Below are 8,217 nucleotides of genomic sequence, written 5' to 3' on the forward strand. Positions count from 1 at the left end.
GCTTCAAACATGGCCCATCATACATTTGAACATGTTGCTATTATTTTTTATCATACACCATCTTTTCGATCAAGTCTGTATCAACCTCTCATCCCTCTGTATTTTTCTAATGTTTTCATTAAGTCAAACTATGTCTTCGTTAATTTTTATTACTTTACTTTGTATATACTTATGCCTACCTCGATTCACTATGTGTTAGATCTTTGACCATAATTCTAGTCCATATGCCACATTTGAAGTAAAGTGTCAAAACGTCTTCTTGATTACCGATTATCATAGAGAGGCAGCACCATAACGACAGTGAAGCAAACTGAACAAACCTCTACCATTTGCAAACATACTGATCGTGCGGGAATGTGGATGTGGTCTGGATGACGAAATAAAATACAATTTCTCTCATCAGCTCGCCTAAAATCAAAGTTCTAAACTGTTCAAAAGTTCTATACCAGCTTGGAGCCCCCACATGCCATTGCACAGAAAGATTTATCCACACATTACACAGCACAAACACTTAAATAGGCCCCATAAATGTGGTTGGACTTACAAGTTTGGCTACATTTCGTCTATGGGGTGCAACTCGCATTCATCACAATGTACCCAATGTTCCACAAAAGTATTTAATATAAATGCAGGTAGGATTTGCTATGCAAAAATCATGTAAGCACTCACATAGTTTTTAAAGTTTCACAAATTCGAGTTTATTTCCAATAAGAACATAGAAAAATCGAAAGTCATAGTTCACAATAAATTAGTTTCATAACCTGACCGAGTTTCTTAAGATCTTGGAGGCGGTTTAATAAACGAGAATACGAGTTATCTTTAGGAAACTGTTAAAGCTCCACAGTATCTCAAAACTATAAATTGCACAATGGCTACACACTTAAACCCTCTAAGTGCAGCTTGCATTACATGCAACACGAAAGTAGGAACTCTGAAAAACTCACATACACCAACTAGTGGCTATTTCACTGCTTCTCGAAACACAGACTAACACAACCTGACCATCTCCAATGGCGCCCAGACATAGACTCTGTCCAAAATGCCACTGTTCATCCAGGAAACCTAGGTCAAGCACTACTGAAGTCAGTTAAACTATTGAACAATATAATTGCTTAAATCCTTAATTTTAAACTTTTTCACACATATCAGATCACATGGAAATTTTACGAGGAATATTATGCTGTTATCTGCCATACTTTAATTATGAACCATAATTTATATGGTTTTCTTCTATTTTTGGATTTATAAATGTAAGTATGAACAAATAATTTAAATCGCACATTAAATAATTTCCTATATATCTTAAGTTTACAGCACTGCCATTAGTTTTAATGTGCCTCTATTATTTAGTAAGAAAAGCTGTTTTTAATAGCATGAAATCCAATTTTCGTCATCTCATTTAAATGTTTGAATAATTTCAGTAAATCTACTCTCACAGTCCAATACAGTTCTATGAGATGTTTCCATAGACACATCGTTTGCTGCAATTGCGTAATGTGTTGTCGAGATATTCACTTTTACGGATAAGATATTATTTATAACACTTAACTTACAACAACTGTTAAACTAATGCGGATATCGGAGGCGCGTCTTCACACGCCTAATCGTGCATCTTTTCCGCTTCAAATCAGCCTGCTGGCTCTTCAGTGACACACATGATTCAATATTTTTTAATTTTTGGGAAAGATTTAATGTTTCACTGGACGCGAAAAGCGGCAATGTGAAGCAAAAAGCTATTGCGCTGCCCAATGAACGGGGTTTCCCGGTCACACAGTCACCTTGGCGGCCGGTAGAAGTCCAGAAACAATCCCAGCTGTGGAGCATAGTGTGAAACTGGCCCTTCAAGTGCTCCCGTCAAGCTGATCTCAGCTGTGAACACGGATATGACCCGATCTTAGCCGCCGACTGTGCGTCCTGTCACGGGTTTGTGGCTGAATAGAGTGTCTGTTCCATTTACAATACGCTGTCGTGTTAAACATTTTTTATGCTGCCAAAACCAATGGGTATAATACAGGATACAGGTAGCTAATGTGTCAAATAACTACGTAATAACACCCAACAATTAATGTTTATCGGTTATAGCCAGATGGGAAACTACCCATGATTATAGTGGATGAACACTTGATATACATCGTCTTTCATCAGTGACTATAACACATATATACAAATACTCCAGTCCCAGACGATCTTCTGCGAGACATTCAGAATAAGAAGACATGGTATGGAAAATTCAGTTCAAGATCAGTCTTGAAGTGGTCTAATACACCGTTTATACGTAAGACACATCCAATAGAGAAAAATTCCAAAATCAGTTAGAGATATGTGTAACCTAGAAGTACCGGAGAACAGAGGTAAGTGAAAAAGTTTGCGTATACCAGGTGTGTCTCCTAATAGTCGTCAGGCGTATTTCCTTTGGTATTTCGCCAGGTATTTGCAATTTCGTTTTTGCATTGTGTAGCTGCAGTCAATCCAAATAATTACTGCTAGTTATGTTTTCCATATGACATGCAGTGTCAATAGAAAGCGTTGCTTTGTTTCCCATTACTAACAAAATTATTTTTAAGACGGAATTTTAAGTACCCATTCAATAGTACTCCAAAATTAGTCTAGACCGATATTAATTTTATCGATAAATATTAACAGCGACAATAAAAAACAACGAATGAAGAGCAACCCAGCAGCAACTCAGTAATGCTGCAAGTTTGGCAGCTGCAGTCAGCATGGACCAGGACATTGCTGTTGCTACTGGAGTACTGGCTGTTATTTCTGTTTTATACTCTGTCTGTGAACTCATGAGCAAGCAGCGCTTTTGATGGGCGAGTGGCCTTTCCTAGAAGAATCCTGCAAGTGGCCTATATAGGTGCACAAACTCAGTTGCCTGTTACCTGTCTGTATTGTATTCAATTGTATGTATTGGTCCTGTTGTCTACAAAGCAGTTTATGCATAAGATATTGGACAAGTCAAGTTATGAGTATACAGCTGAAAGTCGTTTCTGGGCAAGCTTATTTAAAGGTTACAATTATACACTGTATACATAGGTAGTTCTATAACACACTTCATAAGTTTAATTTTTCTTCAGTGGAGTAAAAGCTGTGATGCTGTAAATATCATTTTAAAGATTTTCCAAAGGCATTGATCTCAGTAATAGCTTTTATGTTTTCAGGAAGTTTGTTATAAAGTTAACTCCCATGTAAAAAGTATCTTTTTGGCACAGAGCTTGCTGATTTGGGTTATATCTAAGTCACTGTTTCGTCTGGTGAATTGATCATGTATATCACAGTTTTTTGTAGTCTGCAGTCCTTACCTATTGCATTTATTTTAAAGAATAAAAGGGTTTCCATAATGTATACACATGATAATGGAGGAATACCAGATCCCTTAAACACATGTTTACAAGAGTTTCTAGGCTTGCACCCAAACAAGATTCTAATGGGAATTTTCTGTAGTTCAAAAGTGCTATTGGCTGAATTAGAGTTTCTCCAGAAGGTGATCCCATATCAAAGACAAGAATGGAGGTAGGCATGATATGCATGCACTACTGTTTTCTCACTACAGCATGACTTTAGTGAGCAAATAAGGTAACATGTTTTGCACAGTTCTGCATTGAGACATACAATATGCTTATTCCAACTGACGTTGTTCTGCAGTCAGAGTGCTAAGAATTTGGTTTCAGTACTATTACCAACTAGTTCATCATTGACAGAGACCAATGGAATAAACATGTCCTTCTTAGGACCATTGTGCAACTTTAGTGCAATGTATTTTTACTGTCTATTACAAGCTGATTATTCTGTGTTCAGTTGCTAAGTTGTTGTGTGACCATGTTTGCTGACTGCTGTAACTGTTCATTGCTGTCTCCTTTAAAAGAATTGTGGTGTCATCTGCAAATATGATTTTTAAATATACAACAACATTTAAGTTTAGATCATTTATGTACAGAAGGGGAACATACTGATCCTTGGGGTAAACCACATTTAATTTGTTTGTAGTCAGATAAGTGTTTGGATACAGTTTTTAGTTCGATATTTGTGTGCTTGATGCACACTGTCTGCTTACGCTTAGTCAGGAAGGAACTGATACAGTTATTGGACAGACCTCGAGTACCGTATCTTTCAAGCTTTGCTAGTAGACTTTTATGATGCACCGTGTCAAAAGCCTTTGACAAGTCAATAAACACGTCTATTGATTCCTATTATTTTGTCCATCAGGTTGAGGATGGAACTGATGCACTCATAAATAGCTGTTGTCGTTGACCTTTTATTTCTGAATCCATGTTGCTCATTATATAGAATGTTGTTTTTATTTATAAATTTCATAAGTCTGTCATACATAACTTTTTCTAATACTTGAGAGATGCAGGGGGAAATTGTAATGGGTCTGTATTTATGTATATTATCTTTCTCACCTTTTTTATATATTGAATAACTTTTGATGTTTCCAATACATCAGGAATAGTACCTGCCTGAAGTGAGCAGTCACATAAGTGTGTGAGTATTGATGGACTCTTCTTTAATATTGTTGCAGGTATACCATCAATGCCTGCAGAGTTGGAATTTTGTAGTCCTTTCATTGCTTTGGCTACTTCATCTTGTGAAACAGAACTGATGTACATTGATCCTCTACATGCACTTATTTTATATTCATTTGTGTGGGTGCACTTATGTAAGTTTGATAGTAACACATTATCAGCAACACCTCTGAAAAAATTGTTAAATGAGTTGGCTTCTTCTAAGAGGTTTGTTACTCTTTTATTTTTTTGTGATAGTGTTATATTTTTGCAAGATTGTCTGTATTCTCCAGATTCATTTTTATAACACTCCACATAGCCTTTGATTTATTAGCTGAATTATAAATCTATTCATCATTATTCATTATTTTTGGTACTTTTATTACTTTTCTTTATGTTTTGGAGTATTTTTATAGTCTGCTTGTACTTCAGGTGAGGAATTTTTTGAGTTACATATTTCATGAAATAATTTGTTCTTCTGGCATAAAACCCTTATTCCCCTTGTAATCCAGCTATTTGTTCTAGAGTTCCCCCATATGGTTACAGTTTTCTGTGGGAATGCAATTTGGAAGAAATGGTTTAATGTATCAATGAAGGTGTTGAATTTCTCATTTATATCGCTCATTTTGTACAATTCTGACCATTTATCTTTCTATACTAAGCTGTTGAAGTAGTTTATATTATCCTGATTATAACTCGTACATGAGGTTCTTAAAGACATGTTGCTAATAATAATGCCTTTTACTTTAATACTTAATATTTTAGCAAGATGGTCACTAAACCTCGCATTGAAAATTTTTAATGAAGTGTTGTGTAAACTCTTCTTGACTAGAAATTGATCTAGAGCTGTTTAGCAAGTTTCTGTTACTCGGGTAGCAGCATTTACTTCACCCTATAAATAATAGGATGTTGCAAGGTTTAAAATGGTTTATCTATTTCCACTATTTGTGATGAAATCAATATTGAAGTCACCACAGATTATCCACTCACAATCCATTTTATTTACTTTATTTAGCAGTGACTCCATTTTCTTTAAGAAGAGTTCAAAATTTCCAGATGGTGATCAGAAACTGTAGCAATAACCAGTTTGAACTGATTAATTCTTTATAGCTGCAATTTCATAATACTTTTTGACATTTGTTCTAGTTAAGTCAGGTAAGATAACAAAATCTATATTTTCCTTTATGTAGATTGGCATCCCACCCTGCTTACTGTTTTTCCTGTAGGAGTAAGAAGCCAAAATGAATTTGTTTGTTTTCGTATTCTGGATTAATTCTTGGTTAATCCAGTGCTCAGAAATGAGTAACACTGAGATATCTTTAAGTTCATCTGTTAACAGTACGGTAATTTCATCGATCTTATTACGCAGGGATTGCACACTACGGTGACAAATTTTTAGATAGGGCGTATTCACGATTTGATAATTGTAAGTCATATTTACAGCATCACATACCTTCAGTTTAAATTAGGGTCGTCAGTATTGTTGTATTTTCCGTCTTCTTTCTTGTTCACTTTGTTTTCCTCTTTGTTGTTTGAAAGATGTACAGGGAGCTGATACATTGTTCGATTCCTTAAAAGTCTTTCTTTAATTGTTTCACTAACACGATCGCAAACAAACTTTTTCCCTTCATAGTTCAAATGCAAATCATGCTTCGTATGCAGATTTCAATGGAGCTTGCTTATATACAGTACTGGTGCATCGCACTTAGCGTATTGTGAACACAGTTTCCTTATTTTTTATGTTTGTTTTCCTAATTTCTTCGTTTACACACGGCCTATAAATTAGATTGTACCTACGAGGCCATGTGGCAACTACTGTGTTTCTGCATTTGTTAGCTTGTAAAAAATTCTGCAGCGTTTTCACGCAAACCTCTGCTTCATTTTTTGGCACACCGTTTGATCCTATTATACAGATGATGAAGTCATTTTCCTGCATTAATTTCGCCTGAGAGCTAGTGTCTACAATATTTTTACATCCCTGGTGGTGTAGTTCAGTGGGCAGTGATTTACGTCGGTTCTGCTTGTGGGACCTTAATTACTAGCGTCAGTCAGTTTACTTTGTGTACTTATTGACATACTTAGGTTTCCAGAAGCGACGGATAATCATACTGTATTGCAAGAAAACGTGCAGAATATGAAGAAAAGGAGATATATGAGGAGGAACGAGCCTTCAGTAGTCTGTAATGTAATTACAGCTTGTGTTAAAGAGGCAACATAAAAAGAACTGTTGGCTAACATTACCAGTCCCAATCAAAGTGCTGCAAGTTATACAAACGTCAGCCTCGACACAATTGGACGCATCAAAAAGGAAGGTGAAAATAAACCACATGGTTTACTGGAATCACCACGAAGGAAAATTAAGAATTTTTGGGAGGAAACCACTCATTACAGAAAGTTTTACAAAATTGGTTATTCGAAAAATGATGGAAGAATTTTGTATACATATCGAAAACTTGTGTAGATATTTCGGAAATTACTTACTGCTGTAAAACAAAACAAAAAATTTTTCTTGGCAGAATGATGCTCTATACAAGACACGGCGTGAAATGGGATTTATCTGGAAAAGATCTAGTAGTAAAATAAAGATTCTGGTAGAGAGAACGGATATAATTGACTGGCGATGTAAATACTTGATCCAAGTGAGGAAATTGAGAGAGCAAGGCACAAACTTCTTTTATATTGATGGAACTTGGGTGGACAACAACAGTACTTACAGAAAATGCTGGGAGGGTCTTGGTATTGATCCTATCACGGACAATGTTTGGAAGCAAATGGATTATTGTGGTCAATATTGGATCGAAAGTTGTGTTTTCACCCAACGCACAGTTAATTTATAAAGTGGGATGTGCAACAGAGGACTACCAGGGCCAGGTGAATTACGAAAGATTTTCAAATTGGATCGGGACTGAAGAAATTCCTAATCAGCCACCCAACTGTGTTATTGATACGGACAATGCTTGATATCACAATAAAGAACTTAACAAAGTTCCTCAAATGAAAGTTAACTGATTAAGTGGTTATTAAGAAATATGGTGGATGCTGATTTGTCAATGAGAGAAACAAAATTATTTGACTGAATTATACAGCATAAGCCGAAAAACGAAGTATTTGAAATTAATTAAATACCTTAAGCTCATGGCCTCACTGTGCTGCTGTTTCTACCATATAACTGTGATCTAAATTCAATTTAAATGGCGTTGACAAAACTCAAAAATTTCGTCACAGGAAGAAATAGTCTCAGAGATATTTGCATAGAGAAGCTACTGCCATTAGTGAAAGAAGATATGTAGCAATTTTATGAGTTTTCATTTTTCATTTCAAACTAAATTTTGCAGTAACCGAGAAAAAGACATATATCTTATTTGTCCCAATTGTTTCAGGTTTTAAAACTACAACTCAAGACGACTGGAGCACATACTGCCTCCACGTAGAGAAAGTTGAAAACGAGTACTGGGTTAAGGATGGCATTATTGAAGATATACTAGAGGCCATAGTTACTAATATAGAAAGTGATGATGATGATGTTGTTGTTGTTAATGATGATGGTAATGACGATAATCACAGTGACATGTTTTGACGATGACATACAAAAGATGTAAATAGGCAATGAAAATTAAAAAAAAATGTTTGTATGTTTTCAAATTTGACTATGTTTATACACTCTTCTTTGGGTAGAAATGTACTACATGATAGTAAAAGTACTAAACAG

Source organism: Schistocerca cancellata, chromosome 4 (assembly GCF_023864275.1).
Source record: "Schistocerca cancellata isolate TAMUIC-IGC-003103 chromosome 4, iqSchCanc2.1, whole genome shotgun sequence".
NCBI lineage: Eukaryota > Metazoa > Arthropoda > Insecta > Orthoptera > Acrididae > Schistocerca > Schistocerca cancellata.